At 34.7% G+C, this 21772-nt stretch overlaps 1 non-coding gene across 1 annotated transcript; it reads left to right on the forward strand.

Moving 5' to 3' along the window:
* Positions 1-3046: 3046 nt before the first annotated feature.
* Positions 3047-3119, forward strand: TRNAK-CUU (transfer RNA lysine (anticodon CUU)). Its single transcript has one exon. It is a non-coding gene; the product is annotated as a tRNA-Lys (tRNA).
* The last annotated feature ends 18653 nt before the right edge of the window (positions 3120-21772 follow it).

The raw sequence follows: 21772 nt of genomic DNA on the forward strand, positions 1-21772 counted from the left end.
GGATTCATTTTATTAGTTTAAAATTATATAATTAAGTGTATTAAGATTAAATCATGTTAAATTTATATATTTTATTTTTTTTAATGTGCAACTCTTTTTGATGATTCTTTTTTAATCTTTAAAATTATACATTTAATGATAATTACCATATATCACATTTAGTGACGGCCAAGTGTGGCCATCACTATTAACCTCCATTTGTGACTACCGTTCCCTAGCTCTCACTAAAGGTATACATTTACTGACAACCAAGTTTGACTGCCACTATTGCTAACCCATTTGTGACCGAGCATTCTCGACCCTCAATAAAGGTTTCACGTTCAGCGACCACTGCCTTTGGCCGTCACTGTTTCACCCTATGTGTGACTGATGTTGCCTCGCCCTTGCTAAAGGTCCAATATTCAGTGACGACCATGAGTAGTGGTCACTATTGTATCTCTATCTGTGACTGAGGTTACCTGACCCTCACTAAATGTGGTACATTCAGTGACGACCATATGTGGTCATCACTATTATGCCTCTATCTATGACCGACGTTTCTCGACCCTCACTGAAGGCAACACATTCAATGACGACCATGTGTGGCCGTTACTATTGTGCCTCTATCTGTGACTGATGTTTCCCAACCCTCACTAAAGGTGGCACATTCAGTGACGACCACGTGTGGCCATCACTATTGTGCCTCGATCTGTGACCGACGATGCTCGACCCTCAATGAAGGTGGCACATTCAGTGATGACCACGTGTGGTTGTCACTATTGTGCCTCTATCTGTGACCGACCCTTACTGAAGGTGTCACATTCAGTGGCGACCGCGTGTGGTCGTCACTATTGGGCACCATCTGTGACGGATTCTATTTGACCGTCACTAAAGATTGGAATTAATGACGACTTTTAACTGGCCGTCACTAAATGTGGTCACTAAAAGTCAAATTTCTTGTAGTGGTTCATCAATCCCATATCATTTTTTGTATGTATCTAAGCTCCAAGGCATTCCCTGCAGTTCATTCGGTCACCCATAATCTTAGGAAATTACTCTATAACCTCAAAACTTTATGAAAATTTCATTTACGCCCCAAGATAAATTACACTTGAGTCATTTAGAAATTCTCGAGTATTACAAACATGAATTATTAGTCAAGTACATTTTGACTGACCCTCAATTCTTTAGTAGGAAGTCAACTATTTTCAAATCATAGTTGAGTAATGTAAGTCTAAAGTTGATTCTTCCTATTTTTTCATTCAATTGGTCGAGTAATGACACATATTACTCAATTAACGAATACATTCTTACTTAAATACACATTTGAATATTCTTGACTTGATTTTTTACATAGACTTGTTATGAATAAGTAACAAAATAGCCTTTACATATAACAAACCTAAAGTAATTGAGCCTAAAAGGTTGTGGAAAAAGTTGATTGAAACACAATGAATGATTTGAGATAGTTATTTCGTGCCAAGAGTTTAAGCAAACAAATGCAAAATAAGACCAAACCACCTCACGATGCACATAAATGATATGGAAAAGAACACATTGGTACTTTTGACATGATTTTCCAATCCTAAATAAGTAAGATATTGAAGCCAAAAAGATTAGAAAAGGTAGGGAAAATAGGATTGAAGAAAATCGAGAGACAACAAAAATGAAAAACAATCGATTGACAAAAGTGATTGGGGGCAGCAGATGTCACAATGTGATCGAGATAGCGAATGTGACTAGTAACATGATGGTTCCGTTAAATGAATCACTAAGTTTTGCTTGTAAATAGATTGAGGCTCTTTCAATTCAAGGCACAAGTAAAAGAATGAGAGAAAAAGAGAAAAATGTAGAGAAAACTAAAGGTTTTGGGTTACTAGAGAACCAGTCCAACGAATTGGGTAGTTGAAAAAGACAAAAAGACAACGGTAATTGACAATCTTTCTATTGTTTTTCAGTAACAAGAGGCAGTTGATGAAGGATGACAACGTAGAAGGGTCAGCAAAAAGTTTTTGAGGCAGTAAACAAAGGTTGGGGTCATTAGAGCTTCGCCAGCGGTGACTAGTCAATCAGAGAAAAAGAGGGAGACGCGCGCAATTTCTCCAAAGATTTTATCTTTGATATGTGACACTCAAAAAGTTTTGGGTTATTACACATAAACCCGTTATTTTCAATTTATTATGCATATTACCTTTTATTTCATTCAAATTGCACCAAAACCTTGAAATTTAGGTTTATTACATAAGAGACTATTTATTTGGCATAAATTGCACTATATCCTTGAAATTTAAGAAAATGTGAATTTTATGTTTTTACATTAAAACTCAATTTTTCAAAATCCATGCATATATGACCATATTATTGCCCATTATGACTTGGTGGATAAAAAAGGAAATACATTGTTATCAAAAGGATAATTAAAGTTTCATCTCCAACCAACGTTATCCCTATTCGTTATAATTAAGTGTAGATAGTAAATACATATCATTATCAAATCATATACATAAAAAAATATTTTTGAGGTGTCACTAGGTAGTTCATCACCAAATAAGATATATTTAAATATGCTAACAAGTGATCCAAAGGCTTCAAGAGGAAAGGAGAAGATAGACAATATAAGATAGGTTTTTTTTTTTTCCTAATTTCATATTTAAAATATTCTTTTATTGTAAAATTTAGTTTCATTAAATTATTTAAACATAGAGTACAAGATATCTTGACTTGGATTATCAATTCAATGTTTAATTTTTTATGTTATATATCTTGACAAATTCAATCTACATCGTACTCCATGCAGAAGTCTGATCAATCACCTTAATTCTAATCAAGGAGTTACAAAGGAAAATTCATGGAAGAATGTGGTATGAACGTTAAGGGTATATGCAAGGTTTAGTCATAACTAGAGTTACAAGTTCCCTGAAGGGAGAGAAAACGGATTCGCGGAGCGTATTTCTCTGTGAAAGCACAAAAGAGCCATGGAAGCAACCAGGAAGGAAGCATTCCGGTGTAGCTCAAGATCATTGATTGATACATCTCAAGTTTAAAATAAGTTAATTATATTTCATTAGCCCGTCTAGCTCAGTTGGTAGAGCGCAAGGCTCTTAACCTTGTGGTCGTGGGTTCGAGCCCCACGGTGGGCGGCTGTCCTTCCTTCTGGTTTTGGAGCCCCAATCTTCCTTGAAAGATACACTTTTTAACACTTGGAAAGGTTGCACGTTGACATGCAAGAAAAAAAAATAAATAAATAAGAGTTTAAATTGATGCTCCTTTTAGAGAAAAACATAGTTGTATTTTTATTTTTTATTTTTTTTAGATAAATCTCAATTTGATGATGAACTTTGTTATATTGATAAAGTTGTTCATCTTGTATTGTGATGTGAAATTTATAGATTTCAGTTAATTAGGAAATAACTCTTTTTGTTAATATATTTTTTATTTCTAAATAAAATATATAGAGAGTATTCTAAAAAAGGAAAAAATATATATAAGACAGGTGGTATATGATAATAATAATAATAAAAAAAAGACTTCAAATATTGGTAACCCAAGTTGGGTGTTTGCAATAGGATATAGTAAAGAGTAAATTGCAAATAATACTCTTAAAGGTTGGCAAAATTGCATAAACCCCCTTGATGTTTGGGATATAGTAAAAACTATCCCTTCATTAATCTCTGGGAAATTAGCCCTTTTAATTTAAAAGTAGAATTTTGAGATTATAAGCACTCGATGAAATTACCAAAATTGGCCTTCTATTCAATGTTTATTGTTCCAGCCCTTTTTTGCCATCAACATGGTCTACACTTACCAAAAATTAAAATGACAACTATTCAAGAAAATCAAACTAAAAAAGATTTAAAAAAGAGGAAGAAAGACACAACGCAAGCATTAATCAACAAAGAATCATAGAGGGACTGCCATCAATGTTAAAAAAGAAAGAGAATTGGAGACAAGAGGTATGTTTGATGTTGTGATTGTGTGGTTTTGTTCATGTTTTAGATAAACTGCAACTTTCTTTCTCTCACTCATCTACTTTTTACCTCTTAGAGTATGTTTTTCCCATTCATAAAAAATTATGTGTATCTCTCTCTCCTCTAGTGTATGTGTATCCTTCATCAAAGGTGTTTGCAAACACCTTTGTTAGGGCAAAGCTCATAGTTGAATGCTTTCTCGATCTCTTTGCACTTGTCTCTTCCTCAAACCCTCTCTAGAAAAAAGATATTCCTTGAAACCTTAAATGTATTGAAAATTTTCAAAAGCCTAGTGTTGTTCCAGTTCCTCTGAGTGGAAATATTTTCAACTGGAGGATGAGACACTCTACTAGACCTATGGAGAACCTGTGAATGATTTTCCTGACTTGATTCACTATGCTCAATAATTCGATTAGATATTTATGGAACAGAAGACTCATCTTCTGTCAGATCTATTTTCTTCCTGATGGTATTTTCTTAGATGAACTCTTATTCCAAGAAGATAACATGCCTAGCAACCACAACTCTTAAGTTAGTTGAAAAATAGATATAATACCCTAAACTATCTTTAGAACATCCTACTAAACGATCCTTCTCAGATATATGATCCAATTTTTCTGTTCTCAACCTCTTCACATAACATGCTTAAGACTTGGTGATTTCCCAACCCATATCTCATATGTTGTGGTTAAAATAGATTTAATCGATACTCGATTTATCAAATAAATCATATGGTTTTATGCTCATATGGCTTTCCTTTCATGCCTCAAAATTAGACTCGTCTCTTTTCATTATCAATCGAGGTAACATGCTACTTTATGCTCTTGTATATGTAGATGGCATTTTAATTACTGGCTTCTCTTTTTTTTGCCATTATTGCATCTTTTCTTTGGCCACGTAATTCCATATCAAAGATTTGGGCTCTCTTCATTATTTTCTAAGCATCGAGGCTATTCCTACCAAGATTGGTCTTTTTCTTAATCAACATAAATACATTTGTAACCTTCTTGAACGGACAAAAATGGAAAAAGCTAAAGAAGTTCAAACTCCACTTTCAACTAGCACATCTCTCGCATTGCATGATGGCACTACAGCTGTGGACTACTTTGAATACATAAATTTTATTGGTGCTATTCAGTATTTATCCATGACAAGGCCATAACATTGCCTTCTGAGTAAATTGCCTAGCTAGCCCAATTCATGCACAAACCCACTATTATGCACATGTCAACCCTTAAACGCCTATTACACTACCCTAGAGCTAGTGTCTTTCATGGAATTCATCTTCATAAAGGTCGTAATTCTTCTTTTTATGCCTTTAGCGATGTAGATTAGGCCGGCAACAAAGACGATTACACTTCAACACATCCGCTTATCTTGTTTTCTATCGTGGGAATCCCATTTCTTGGAAATCTTCCAAACAACGTGCAGTGGCTCATTCTATCGAGGCCGAATATCGGTCCTTAGCAACAACTTTCATTGAACTCACATGGATTCAATCTTTACTCTCTGAACTCTACATCCAAGCTCCAGATGTCCTAACCATTTATTGTGACAATCTTAGAGCCACCTATCTTTCCCTTAATCCAGTAATGCATAGTCAGATGAAACACATAGCAATTCATTTGCACTTTGTTCAAGTTCTTGTCCAACAAGGTCATCTCCGACTACAACATGTCTTCACCACGGACCAACTTGTTGACTGCCTGACAAAGCCCCTATGCCGACAGCATCATTACTAACTCAAAAACAAGATTGGTGTCCTCGATGGCACATCGCTCTTGCGAGGGTGTGTCAGGGCACTCTCTCAGCCCTAAGATTCCACTCACTAAAAGTCAAAATCCTAGCTGTTAGATGTAGCCGAATTGTAGGAGCTTACTCAGCTCAAGTCAAATTTTTCCTGCACAAATGTCTATATATACCAGCTCTGTAATTCTTGTGTTGTATTGAGAAAAATATATAAAAATATTTTGCACACTTATTCTTCACAGAAATAATAAGAGAGAGAGAGGGGGGGGGGGGGGGGGGGAGAGAGAAGTGAAGGGCTTAAGTCCATGTATTAACGGCACGGCCCTTGTTACTATCACCAAAAAAGTATTTTGAGAAAATAAAACATGTGATAAAGGTAGATTTTAATGGAAAAAAAAAGGCAGAAAACTTGGTAGACCAAGTGGATCAATTTTAGGAAAGTTGGTGGTTATTTTCTTAAAGGAAGATTTGTGAGTTTTGTTTTTCCTTCTAAAATTGCTAAGGTGACACTTGGAAAAAATTTAATTGACAAAATGGCAAACATTTGATGCAAAACATGACACAAAACTGTTGCAGAGTGGAACTGTTTCATTGTAGCGTCAACCTTCAATTGATCTTAAATTTTCTAACTACCAAATCCGAGTCCTTCAATTTAAGTCACCTTTCTGCCAAAATTGGGTGACAATGTGATTTGAGAGGAATTGGGTGGTCGTGCAATTGGGTTTAATTGTCTCTTGGTTTCCTAAATAATTAAGTAGAAATATAGATCCCAAATGCAATCAACAAACCAAAGAACTAATGGATTAGATTGTACTTGGAGGATTTTAATTGCTCAAAGTAGAGAAAAATCAGGTTGGGTGAATGCATTTATGTTCCGAGATAAGCTTATCTCCCTTGGTCATCTCGTCTTTTCTCTTTCTTTTTGGAAGTGTTATTTCTATGAATCAGAATATGTGCGGGTTGGAACAACAATAAAATAATGGTAGAGAAATTGTAGAGAGAGAGAGAGAGAGAGAGAGAGAGAGATGTGTGAGAAGGAGTTTCAACAAAGGGTCAAGTGAAGGAGGAGGCAAAGAAATTGTGGAGAGAGAAGTGGGGCATTCCAGTCAACGTGGGATGGATACCTTTATACGACAGTTGAATTCTAATGTTTTTTTCGTTTTTTTTTTTAATTTTATTTTAGGAGAGAATGGACTGTATACTGGGCTAGCTCTTTTCTTGTAACGCCGAAACTAAGGCCCAATACCATGGGCCTTTCACTATCCATCTTCGGCCCAGGCTTCCTTGACCCATCTCTTATCCTAAACAAAGGCTTTTCCAGTTGCTCATGCATGTTGTGTATGAATTACTCGGGCAATTGCTTCTTTGGACCTTACATCTTAGTTTGGACTTTTGAGTAGGGATATGTAAAAAAGGGTCCAAAGCCCATCATGTTGTATCCTTGCCAGGCTTACACCTGTTGTGGGCAAGAGAATGTTCAACGTAACTAATGCTTGGTAATATCACGTTATTATAGTAACGTGATGTATTACAAATCAGTCGCATTCTGTTATACGTCACTAATGTATGACAACAGACCCTCTAGCCTAAGCTCTTCCGAAAATACCAGAGTAGTGGAGGCACCAAAGCCATCAAAGAATTGGGCATCAGCATCCAGGAGCTGATTGAGGAGAACGAAGGCCATATGATAAGCTCAAGGCTCCTAAGTTGAAATTCTTCTAATTCGATCATTCTACCTTAAAGAAGAATTTCTTCTCGTGAGGGACATGATTGCTCGTATAAAAAATACATCAAAACAATAAAAAGTTCACCGCCAAATTTTAGGCAAGATTTGAGGTGAATCTCTGGGGTGCAGGTAATATGACTGGCCAAACCCAAACATGATGATTATCTTCAATTCTCGAGATATTATATATACCCACACCCACATATATGATGATAATTCGTATCCCCAACATCCTAAAACTGATATGGTGGAGGGGGTGTTCCATTACTGGTCCTTGAGTGCTTGAGCAACTTTTGCTTTCCTGGATGGTGAAAGCTGTGCGTGCCAAGCAAATTTCTTCATTTTGTCCCGACAAGTTTTGTTCGGGTGGTGGGGGGAGGGGTTGGGTTAACAGTTAACATCCATCTTGATCAGTAGCAAACAATACAAAATTAATGCTAGTAATTAGAATCCAAGTCATTGGATTAAGCCTTTAGAAGTTGGTTTGGCTAGTAATTGGCGTATGGGCGCATCTGATTATCTTACGCCGATCATCAGTTGGTGGCATTAGTACGTTAATTATTAGGCTGGTTAATTGGGTGATTACAAACTTGGGCAGTAAATTCAAAGCCATATATATTACAAAAGCGGCTGCCAAATGTGTCTCATTCGGGAGATGGTTCAAGCAAAAACAAGATTGATTAAAAGCTCCAGGTCTTTTAGGCAGCTTTTGTGGTTAATCAATATATTTAATTAGTAGCCAAAGGCATTATTTAAGAAGCTACTGCTCTGAAGCACTACCCGGCTGATTAATTAAGACCCAATAGTTTATATATATATATATATATCACAAAACGAAAACATATGTTTTGTCAATTTTCTGATGACCGTTATGGCGGTGCTATATACGTACATATATATAGAATTTTCAGATTGGAATGGCTCTTTGAAGCATGCACATGTATATATATCTACATTTAATTTAAGGGTTTCAAGCGTGTTCACGCCAAGTATGGCATTGAGATGGAGCTGCAGCCTTTTTGTTTATGTGGCTGCAACTATTACTATACAAATCCATGTGGCTATAAGAAAACAACCCAAGTAAGCATCTTTACTACTTAAAATATATATATAACCGAGAAAGTCTCTCTCTCTCTCTCTCTCTCTCTCTCTATATATATATATATATATATATAAATGAAATGAATTAATAAATGTTGATGGTGAAGCGTGGCGTGGGGCACCTCCTCCTCCTCCTCCTCCTCCTCGGTACATGGAGAGGCAGGAAAAGGGCATAAAGCGGTCTTCTTCCATGGTGAAAAGGCACGCATGGCCAACGAAAGATGAGAGAAAAAGAAAACCAATTCCATTAAAGCCCGGCGGCCAGCGGTCAAGGCTTGTGTTGCCCCAAAAGGGCTGTAGCTTCCCGTGCCACTGACCTATAACCAGCCTTTCTTCCCTATCTACCAGTCTTCTTCATGTTTACTCTTTAGCTACGGTCATTGGGATTATAGTATTGCAATATATATATATAATATATAATATTTATATAAATGATGAGGAAGATTGAGAACTCCCAAGACATAAATCAAATGGTTAGGTCATGATAAATTGAGATTATATTAATAGGTCATGGGTTTAACTCTTTATCCTGCGTAATGAAACAAAATATCTACTTACTATTTATTTTCTTTGTCAAAATTAAAAATACCAACGACAAAAAATCGTGCAAAAACAATAATTTCAAGTGGGAGATTGAGGGGGGGGGGGAGGCATTGCATGTAATAAGGCTAATATTTGGCGTGAATTATTAAGTTGTGGGCAGTCTTGTGAAACTTTGAAAGAAGTAAGTGTGAAGTCATTAACACGTCATTATATTTTCAAATTTAAAATTAACTTGATCATTGTATATTAAATTTAAGAACCAATTGGAGGGAACATTAAAAAGTAGAATGATTTATATGTGAGAGTTTGGGTAATAAAAAGAAAGAGATTTTAATTGGGAGGAATGTGGAAGAAGCAGGCAGTGGCAGTGGCAGTGGCAGTGGGGTTGGTCATGATGCGAGGGAGGAAAGCTGGAAAGGTAAAATAGTAGGCCTTTCTTTGGAATAGCTCCTTTTTGTCTCTACGAATGCTTGGTCCAATCCAACTCCTAGTGAGTGAGCGAGTGAGTAAAATCGGATGCCATTCCACATAAGCCACACCAATCAATAAATATTATTATGAATAATCCTCCCCCCATTTTTCTAAAGGCAAGGCAAGGCATGGAGGATGGATAAGGATACGAAGGGTCTCCGTTTTTACCCAACATTCTCGAGTGGAGTGGGCATCACTCTCACCCTTCACACCATCAATCATCACTACCCCAACCACTACATGAAATGCATTAGGGTAGGGGACTCATTAGCTTTCTCAAAGAATCTAGTAAATTTTAATATTTGTTTAGTAAATTAAGAAAGCAACTTCCCATGACAAACCCACTGAATTACTCAAATCCACTGAATATCCATCAGAGATAAGTGAAGTCAGAAAGTGCCTTTAGCAGGTTCCAAATTCCAACCCATGCCCCACTTCCACTACATCTCTTATTATATATGGATTATATAGGTTCACATTGTAATTATACAACCTGTCTTCACGTTTTGTCTAAACTCTTGCGTATTTGCTGTCTGTTCTCCACAGACACAGTCGTATGGAAGAAGCCCGGCAGAGGTGATATATGAACAAGCTGAAATTTTGAAGTTTTAGGCTGATATTTGGATGTAATTCATAGATTACACAACCTCCTTTTAACTTAATTTTTCATACCAAAATTATTTAAGAGATTGAATCGATCTTATTAAGTTTCAATAACAGTGTCATTAACTCCTTTTATTCGTTTAAACTCAAAGAATTCTCTAAGTTCAAACTCACAAACCCTTTCAACCTATGAGTGAGATTTTTTTTAAAAACTAAAATTTATTTATAATTAGGTAGAAAGTAGGGTTTACCCGTAAATTGTGCAAGAAATCAAGGATAGGGGGTGTTGGAGTAGTTGAACTAGTTTTGACTTTGTACAGTGTGAAGAAAACTTATTATTAGAAATTTGACTGACATTTAGGGATTTAAATTGGGTTTCAATAAACTCTATTTATTTTTATTTTAAAATTTACATTTAAATAAACTGGGCCGGGACCATAATTTGTGGGTTGAAAGGATAAAGGTTGGGAGCTTTCTCTTCCTAGTTATTAAAAAGAAGTGCCAAAAAGTGGAGCCTTATCCTACACTTCAAGGCTCCATATAAATAAATAACAGGATTGAAGGGGCCCACCCTATCCTACCCTACCCTACAAATGCATCAATGTTTGGATAGTCTCCCCCCCCATTATTATTTTGATAAATAATATTTAGAAATTTATATAAATTAGAAATAAAAAAATAGTGTCCTTAGTCTAACAATGAGTCAATCATCACTGTTGTGGAGAAAGATAGATTTATCCACGATTAGTGGGTGCCACCTGAATTAGGTAAAAGTCTCTATTAGTTTCTTTGTGATTTTATTTTTAATATTTTGAATTTTTTTACGGTGAAAAATATTAAAAATCTCAATCTCTCTATGTGAATTGGGGCGAAGGTGATAAGGGATCAGTTTGACATTGATAAGACTTGGATATTCAAATCGCAAGATCGATTACAGTACCACAATATGAAGCTATGAAGGACCATGCATCAACAAAAACTCAAAAAATTAAATAAATAAAATTTAGAAGTTAGAAAATGTGTTCAAATAAAAAAAATAACCAAAAGAAAGAAAAAACTCTCCCCTCTACCTTTTAGAATTCCAAAATTATACTAACTACCATCAATATACTTGAGGATGGTTTTGGGTTCGATTACCACTCAATTTGGACAAGAGTCGTACCTTCTTTTAGTTATTCTTGGTTCTAATGCATTCCTAGAAATCCTCAAGGCCAACCTTGTTTGGACTTGCTCTACCTACAGAATGAGAGTAAGGCTCGATTTATCGATAGGTCCTCCAATACTTAAGTTAGTCACTATATTTAAGAATGATATAGTACTAATTCAATTAATGCATAATAATTAAGGTACTTGATTCCTCAAAACCCACATTTTTGTATAGGCTTGTTAAGGGGTCCATAAGGGCTAGGATTATGTTGTCTTTCTCCTGAAATGGCCAATTTAAGAGAAGAATATCTCTAAGAATGAGGACGTAGCCAAGCAACTAATCCTCAAGTCCAACATTTCATTGGACCATGACAATGCAACGGACCCAACCTCCTAATGCTTAGTCAATTCAAGGGAATCAACAAAGTTTTTAGCCTCTTTTTATTTGCCTTATGTTGCAATTTCTCTAACTATTTTACTCTCACATAGATCCCCGTTGCTATGCCAAGCTCACTAAGTGTATGGCGAAGGTCTCTACCAAGCTACTTAAGCTTGATGAGACCTCATTAATAAGTAAATAGATCAAGATAGCGAATGATGTCGAGAAGATAAAAGCCCTCTAAGCCAAGGCGAACAATGACCAAAGTCCCAACGCAAAGGCCAAAGTTAAGAACATCCACCACTAGACCAAACTAGACATAGCTTAGCAAGGTGATGAACAGTGAAAGAGTGAAGTCAACCGCCTGACAAAAAAACACTCAACCTTTGTCAAGCAATTTGAGAAGGACCAAACCAACGTTCCCAAGGTTGTTAAAGTACTTTATGCTAACCTCGTGAAGAGTTAGGAGATGGGTTTCCAACAATGCAAGGCCGAGGTATCCTAGGTTACTCCCTCTTACAACTAGAGCCATTGTTATTCCAAGATTATGAATGGGTGGTTGGTCTAGAATGATAGGGATTTGGGCCTTAGTATGACTCAGATTTCGATGCTCGTATCCCTTGTTAGTAAGTGCTCAATGAAGGGGCATAATGTGCGAAAAACTAGGCAACAACTCAGTAGATGACCTTGTTACCATCAAAGTCGAGCAAGTGTGAACAAAGACATAAATCAGCCCCATAGTAGGTGCCAAAGTGATGAGAGTTTCAAGGTCGATCACCACACAATTTGGATAGTGGTCATACTCTCTTTAAGTTCTTCTTAGTTCTAAGATATTCCTCACAATTCCCTGGCTCGAGTTTGTCTAGGCTTGCTCTGCCAACAAAAGAAGCGTGGGGTTTAGTCTCCTAATGGATCCTCCAATGTTCAAGTCAGTCATTGTATTCGAGAATGATGTAATAGTGATGCAATTTTAACACTTAAGGTACTTGATTTTTAGAAGCTCGCACCTTTATACACACTTGCTAAGGGGTTAGAAAAGGCTAGGATTTCGTCACATGGATGGTTGGATTTGATTCGCTAGGTGAACTTGGCAAGCCAACTATACCATAATTAGTGTGGGCTTGGGTTTACGCTCCCTTTTGTATTCCTTGCTTAAATAGATTTGGATTGGACCTTGACCCTTTTCTGAATAAATGCTCTCTTTAGACATGATCTTGTAAAGCCTTCCAATTAAATCTAGGTTACTAAACTTAAAATTTACTTAAAAAAATATTTTCACATTTATCCCTACACCTATGTGCCACATCATCAATACTAAATATGCGAAACTTTAACTTCACTAACAATATCAATATCATGAATATGATAATATTGATAGTTAAGTCTACGCAGCTAACTAGTAGAGTAGCGTGGCGGGAACGTTATAATATCAACAATCATAGTATTCTAAATAGTAAAAATATGAATGCTAAGTAATATTAAAATTGACAGTATTAAATAATGTAATAATGATATAAAATCTTAGTATTATAAAAATTAAATAAATTTAAAAATTTGCTAATACAATGATATTACTAAAACTCTATTATCATTAAATTTTTAATACTAGAAATATCATGAATACAATATTGATAATATTAACTTTTCAATAATAATAATAATAATAATAATATAATTATTATATTGCATTATATGATAATTTTTTTTATGTAAATGAAAATATATAAACAAGAAAAAAGCGCACAAGTGTTTACAAGAAAACAACCCAAGCATACCCTACTAAGAAACAAAGAGATAACCCAATACTCATACTAGAAAAGGAAACAAAACAAAAATAGTCTCAGACATGTGATACAGAGAGAATATAAATAAGAGATAACGTATAAATATGGGAGATCAACAACAAGCATCCCATTGTGATAAAGGCTCGAGAGAACATAAGAGGATCACTAAAGAGATAATCTAATCCAAAACCTTCATCCATGAAAGTATCCCTCATACCACGGTGAAATGTGAAATGGTGGCCTATTGCGAAGAACCACCGGACAAGGCTTGCAATTAAGGTGGATAGCGAAGGCTGGCCCACCAGAGGCCTCCAAAGAGCCCCAAGAATGAAAAACTAGGAGAAAGGAATTGTCAAATCCAATGGTCTCCATCCACCATAGCCAACCCAGCCCATTCCACGTTGAAATTTGATGCAGGAGCATACTGACACTTATGATGACTATAGCATAGGTGTCCACAAGAAGATGAAGATGAGCAAGGGAAAACCCCTCCAGCAAATGTGCAAATAAACCACATTCACAGACAAGAGAATCAATAACATTTGAAAAAACATCCGGATAATGAGATAAAAATAAAAGATACGAAGCTAGGTCTTATAAGAAGGTGGAAGAAGCCAACAATAAGCAAACACCAAACCTTGCAATGAGCGAGGGAAGCACATAGAGGACAACTGAGTCCAAATAGAGGATTGTATCTAGTAAGCAAGCTAAGGAAGGGGGAGTGCACTCTCATGAAAGAAACGATTATTGCGTTCTTTCCAAATGAAATAGACAATTGTTTGTAAGGTAAGCTAGGCAACCACAATCCACAACGATTTTCCACGCCATCTATGGGCAGCCCAAAAAATCCCCCTCGGCCATAGTTTCAAAGAGTCTTTCTATTTGCTTGAAATGATTTATTTCACTCCTATATTGATCATTTAATGTATATGCCTCTTATATGATGAATAGCTATGCATTTGATCTAGTGCTTTGATTGTTTAAATATGAGTGATTACTTTGAAAGATATAGATTAGCTCTGATATGATCATGAGTTTGCAATATGGTATGAATTTTTTTTTTTGGCATCTCATGAAAAAGGGTTTTAGATATATATATGACATGTTCTCAAAAATTATGTTTGATATTAATAATGTCATCTTAAGGGGGAGTTATCTCTAATGTTTTAAAAGAAATATTGAAAAAGTCTTGTGATTTGTAAAATCGTGTGAAATGTTTATATTTAAAAATGAAGTTTTTCAAACTATCATTGGGGGAGAGTTAAAAAGGGGGAGAGATATTATCTTTTGGTTTAAGGAAGATTCTTTTATTTTTTTTTTAAGTATTATCTTTTTTATTTTGACAAAAAGGGGGAGATAAAGTGATGAATTCATTGATTTTTATTTTTTGTTTTGTCATCATCAAAAATGGGGAGATTGATATTTTACTCTTGGATAATAAAATAGTGGTTTTGATAATGACTATATGAAAATCAATCTCTAAATCTTTATGAGTAAATATTTATGGATAAATTTATTTTTAATCAATTTACATGAATGTAAAAAAGCAATCTTTAAATCTCCTTGAAGCAAAGTTATGAAAATTTATATAAGAGAAATGTTGAAGTGTGGTTGAGTGTGTTTAGATTCAAAATAAATATGTTTTTAATAATCTCAACTTGTTTTCAAAAGAATCGAAATGAGGATTTGTTAAGTTTTCATTTTTTCAAAATGGATAGTCGACTATGTATTTCATTCTGTTGACTATGCCTAAGAATAGTCGACTATGCTATTAAGGATAGTCGACTATGCTGTTTTTGATTTGTCGACTATTTATGGCATCTGTCGACTATTTTTGGATCTGTCGACTATCATATAAGGATAGTCGACTTTGACTTTTCATCTGTCGACTATTTTTGTTCATAAAATTCAAAATTTTCTTTACATTTTTACAATAGTCGACTATGCTTTTGTATCTGTCGACTATGGGATTTTTGTGTTAGAAATAGTCGACTATCACTTTCTGTCTGTCGACTATGTTTGATTTTTATTTGAAGAAATAGTCGACTAACCTATTTTCTCTGTCGACTATATGTTTCACATAAAACTTTCAACGGCTATTTTTTCAAATCGCAACGGCTCCAAACGGCTAGTTTCTTTTTCAATCTTTATGGACGCCTATAAATACAACTCAAGCAAGATCAAGAGAAGGCTAATGGAAGGAAACGAGATGATCTAAATATTACAAATCATTTTATTTGTGCTTACAGTGTTCTCTGTGCTTTCATTGTTATATTTTTCTATGCAAGGTTTTGTTCTATCATTGTAAATCTATTCTTGAGCCTAGTTTTCATTGTGAGAGAATTTGTAACTAAGAGTGTTAACTCTTAGCTTCTCTCTTTCATTTGTATCGTTGTTATTTTCCTAGCTTGTGTAGCTAAAGGGCCCATTTGAGTGGGAGGTTGTAATTCCTAGTCTCGGACTAGAAGACCTACTCGGGTTGAGTAGGGGGTTGATAGTGGATGGTTTGAAAAATCCTTAGTTAGAAGCTAAGGTAGTGGATTAGGCTTGGGTTAAGCCGAACCACTATAAATCTTTGTGTTCTCTCTTGCTTATGTTTCTTTTTATTTGTTTATCACTGCTAGCATTTCATTATCCTCACGTGCATTGAGTTATTTATTTTCAATCAAAAGGATTTCAAAGTTCTATCAATTAAGTTTTTTTTTAAAATAACCAATTCACCCCCCCTCTTGGTGTGTGCCATAGAACCTACTGTTCTAACAATTGGTATCAGAGCCTAACTCCTTGTTTCAAGGTCTAACAACCTTAGGAGAGATCCATGGCTCTTAAGGAAGGTTATCCTACAAATGTGGCACCTTATTTTGATGGCTCTTATTATGATTTTTGGAGAAAAAGAATTTGTGTATTCATGACATCCATCGATTGTTATCTGTGGTATATAGTGGAAAATGGTTTTGTTTCAAAACCAAAGATGGAATGGGATGATAGTGATAAAATGATTTTTTCTTTAAATATTAGAGTTATGCATATTTTACAGCATGCCCTAAGTGATGATATTTATGTTAAAGTTTCTAAATGCTCCAATGCTAAAGATATTCTAAACACTCTTGATTCATTATATCTTTCTAACAAATGTTGTGAGCAAGTTGATGAAAATTCACAGGTTGAAAATTCATTGAATCATCAACAAATAGAGGAGAAAGGAAATTCTCGTGCCTCTAGTGAAGAAAGCTCAAACATGTGCCTCATGGTAAGTGAAGAAGAAGAGGTAACCTCTACTTCTACTGTCAATTTTGATGATTATCGTGATAGTGAAAATGATCATGAGTCTAGTTCTTTGAATGCTAAAAATAATGACCATAATTCTTTTACAAATAAAGAGTTGTTGAATGCTTTAAATGATTTATATGTCAATTTTGAAAAGCTATGTTTGAAAAATAAAACTATTCAAAAGAAATTAAATCTACTGTCAAATGAATTGGAAGTTTTAAAATCTAAGAATGAATATTTGATTACTTCCAATAAAGAATTGTTAAAGGAAAATGTTTTGGAAGAATTTGAATTGAAATCCTCAAACAGTGCATTAAATGAGAAATCCATTTTAAAAGAGGAGATTACAAATTCATGTGATCATGAACTAGGTGTTCAAAATTTCAATAGTCAAAGAGCTAATGTCAAAAGCTCACATTCACAGACCTCTCATGATGTTAAATATTTTTACTGTTGCAAGAAAGGCCACATTGCATTTTGTTGTCCTTTTAAAAGGAAATCATCTAGTGGTCCTAATTTGAAATGGATTCCTAAGGGAACTAAGCTATCTAATATTTCTCATATTAAACCCCAACGATCCAAGCAAGTTTTGATACCTAAAAACTCTCATTTTAAGATGAATGTGCATAAGGATAAGAAGCAAACAATCGTCATAAAAAGGAAACAAAAATTATTTGCTTCACATCCTAGCTATTGGTATCAATTTAGAAACAAAGGCTTTGAAAGAAATAGTCCACATAAGTTTAAACAAATTTGGGTTCCTAAGAAGGAGCTCTATGCTAACATTGGTGAACCCAAGGTGGTTTGGGCACCAAAGGCTTGTGGATGATCTCCTTTTGCAGGTTGCTTGTCATCCAAATATATCACAAAGGAAAATCTTTATGAATGAATCAAGTATGAAGGAAAGAGGAAGTGAACAAGAAGATCACTTCTTATTTTACCAACCAGGTGTAAGAAAGATTTTATTCATTAAAATCTTAGTGGTACAGTTCTATCCCTAAATTCTCTATGTTTAATAATTTTGATGATTTTGAATTATAAGTGTGCCATTATGATTTTGTTGAAAATTTCTATTCATAATGTCAAATATATTGGTTTCTCAAAATTAAGGGATATTTATAGTGTTTTGATATAGGCAGTGTAATATCCCAAGAGCCCAGAGAAATTAGTATATATCGAGGATAGTGTAAGAAAGAAAACAATACCAGCTGGATACCTTTTGGGCTGAATGTTGGCAAAGAACTCCCAAGTTAAGCGTGCTTAATCTCGGGTAATCCAGGGATGGGTGACCCCCCGGGAAGTTCGTGTAGGCCCATCAGGGTAAGTTGTTCCGGTCCTTCCTATCGCTCGATGCGGGATGTTACAAATGGTATCAAAGCCGACCCTTGGCGAAGGCGGTTCGATGAGGGCGGGGAGTGGCGCCGGGGCTTGAGGGCCTGTACAAGGAGCGGCTTCTGGCAGGCTTCTAGGATGGCAGCCCCCAATGGGAGATCTGGGACCGGTTGTAAGGTCGCATGACGAGGACGTCATGTGCTCAAGGGGGGAGAATGTAATACCCCAAGAGCCCAGAGAAATTAGTATATATCGAGGATAGTGTAAGAAAGGAAACAATACCAGCTGGATACCTTTTGGGCTGAATGTTGGCAAAGAACTCCCAAGTTAAGCGTGCTTAATCTCGGGTAATCCAGGGATGGGTGACCCCCCTGGGAAGTTCGCGTAGGCCCATCAGGGTAATTTGTTCCGGTCCTTCCTATCGCTCGATGCGGGATGTTACAGGCAGTGACTAAGGGGGAGAATAAAATTTGTTTCCCTAAATTTTGTGCTAGAAAATATTGTCTTGATAAATGGTCTTAAGCTCAACCTAATTAGCATATGTTAATCGTGTGACAAAAGATATCAAATATGCTTTAATGCTAATTCATGTGAAGTATCTTGTCACAAAGCAAATGAAATGAAGATCATAAAAAATAGGATAGAAATTGTGCATAGACTTATTCTCATCTAGCATAAGAGAAATGCCTAGTATCATTCATCTCCCATCTATTTATCTATGGCATAATGAACTAAGTCATGCAAATATGAATATGCTTCTATAATCTATCCAAACATGATCTTGTTGAGAAATTGCCTAAAGCTTAAATATGAAAAATATTTTAGGCATCCATGAAAGGCTAACAAATAAGTATATCATTTAAGCCTTCAAAACTTGGCTATGTCATAAAAGACTAGGTCATGTGAGCATGAATGTTGTTGACTATCTATCCAACGTGATTTTGCTGAGAGATTGTCTAAGAACAAATATGAAAGAAACCACATTTGTGGTGCATGAATGAAAGGCAAATAAATAAGTTTATGCTTAAAAATGAGGGTTCAACCCTTAGACCTCTAAGTTTACTTCATTTAGATATTTGTGGTCCTATGAGAACTCTAAACTTAGGTGAAAAATAATATGTGCTAGTTATTATGAATGATTACTCTAGGTTCACTTAATAATATTTCATATATCTAAGAGTGAAACATTTAGCCCATTTGAAATATTTTCAAAAGATAAAAGTATGTGTATTTCAAAAATCAGAAAGTGAACATGGGGATATTTTGAAATGAACAATTCAAGCACTATTGTGAAGAAAAATAATATTGGTCATAATTTGTTTTTCTAGTGCTAGAACAAAATAAGGTAGTTGAAAAGAAAGATAGATCTTTACAGTAAATGGATAAAATTGTGCTATGTGACAAAATTCCTTTTTAGTCTAAGCCATTAACACCTCATGCTATATGTTGAATAGGATTTTTATAAAGCCTATCTTAAAGAAAACCCCTATGAGTTATAAACCAAATATTTCATATTTTCATATATTTTGGTAGTACATGTTTTATCCTTAACAGTGGTAAAAACTCTTTAGGAAAGATTTGATGTTTAGAGTGATGAAAGAATTTTCTTAAGATATTCTACTCAAAGTAAAGCATATAGAGTATTTAATTATATGACTCTAACAATAGAAGAATCTATTCTAGTTATAGTTAATTATGTGAGGGTTGAAGTTCCAAAACCCAAGGAAGGTGGTGATAAAGAATTAGGATAAAGATTTGAAAAATTTCTCATTTAGATCAAAAGAATCAAATCTATCAAATGATATTATGTTTAAATGCTTAATGAAGAAAATGTAGCTCATTAAAAGAGAGAATCATCATTTTCAAGAGAGAAAATATGTAGCTTGTCCTTTCTCAAATTGAACCCAAAAATATTAAGAAAGCTCTAATGGATGAAAATTGGTTTATGGCTATGCAAGAAGGGCTAAATAAATTTGAAAGAAGTGGTGTATGTGATTGGTTCCAAGACCTAAAGATCACCCAACCATATGAACCAAATGATTGTTTAGAATCAAAATGGATAAAAGAGAAATAGAGCTAGATTAGTAGCTTAAGGGTATAGTCAAGAAAAAGGAAAAGATCATGATGAAACCTAGGCTCCCATAGCAAGTCTAGAATCCATAAGAATGTTGTTGGCATTAGCATGCCACAAATCCTTTAAGCTCATCAAGAGAATGTCAAGAGTGTCTTTAAGTGGTTATAAATGAGGAAGTGTATGCAGAACAAACTTCCAATCTTAAGAATCCTCAATATGAGAATTATGTGCTCAAACTCTCCAAGGCACTATATTGTTGAAAACAAGCCCCTAAGTCATGACATGAAAGTCCTAGCAAGTTTATTCTAGAGGAAGAATCTAAAAGAGGTCAAATAGATATAACATTACTCTAAGCCTCATAGCAAGGACATTTTATGAATCTACAAATAATCTATGTAGATAACATTTTTTTTTAAATCCTCAAATAAATCCCTATGGAATCAAAGTTGCTAATCTAATGCAAAGGGAACTTGAGATAAGTATAGTATAAAGAAGATGAAGGGATCCTTATGTCTAAGCAAAAAATTACATATTCTTAAGAAATTTAATATTTTTGAAAAGTTGCATCTCAAAAGAATAGTACATCAAGCCTAAACAAATATGGGAAATGCCAAATGGTGGAAAATGAGTTATATAGAAATATGATTGGACCATTGCTATATTCTATAGCTAATAGGATGAACATTGTGTTTAGTGTTTGCCTATATGCTAGATTTCAATCCAATCCTAAGAAATCCCATCTTGGAGGCAAAATGGCTAAAAGGAACACTAGTGATCCATGTCAAGTTATAAGATATTTCCTAGTGTCTCTGTTTAGAAGAAACTCAAATTCCATTCCATTCTTGTTCACTAAAGGTGAATATGTAGTTGCTCAAATCTTATGGATGGAACCTCAAACTATGGCATAAATCCCCACAATATTCCAAATCAAATGTGCCAATACAAATGCTATAGCCCTATCAAAAATTCTAGATTTCATGACTCAACATATGAAAATTAATCATCTATTCATAAGGGATCTTGCTCAAAAAGAAAATATCAATCGGTATCATTGATAATCAAAATCTAGATAAATCCCAGTCAATCGTTGAGTTCAAGTGCTTTTGTATAAAGAAGTTTAGATCCTTCATGTCTCTCATATCTATCATTAGTTAAATCAAAGGACTATGCCATCAAGCTCTTAGATGCTTTAAAAAGTTTATTAACGGCATATAGTATTCATGTCTTGAATCAATTATAATGCTATTTTTCTTGTATGAAATAGCTTGATTATCTTTGTGTGACAAATGAATACTTGAGTATGAAGTCATGCTTTATTTGCTAAGGGATCATCTTGCCTTTTGAAGTTATCTATATGTAATGATCCTATGTGATTACAAGTATAGCTAAGATTATCAAAAGACAAATGCATGTTCTTAAAGCCTATCCTTAACATGTCTTGCATTAAATTTGCCATAACTTGTTTAGATTTATGTTTTTGGATGACCACTTATTCTTTGAACATATATATATGAGTGCATGTGGTTCATTCCTCAAATTTATGATCATTGTCATATTTTACTCTTGCAAAAATCATTCGAATTGAGACAAATTGCTATTCTATTTTTATATGAAAAAATGTCTCTATATCTTAAAACCTCCCATATA

The sequence above is a fragment of the Diospyros lotus genome, chromosome 3 (genome assembly GCF_014633365.1).
Source record: "Diospyros lotus cultivar Yz01 chromosome 3, ASM1463336v1, whole genome shotgun sequence".
In the NCBI taxonomy this organism is placed as follows: domain Eukaryota; kingdom Viridiplantae; phylum Streptophyta; class Magnoliopsida; order Ericales; family Ebenaceae; genus Diospyros; species Diospyros lotus.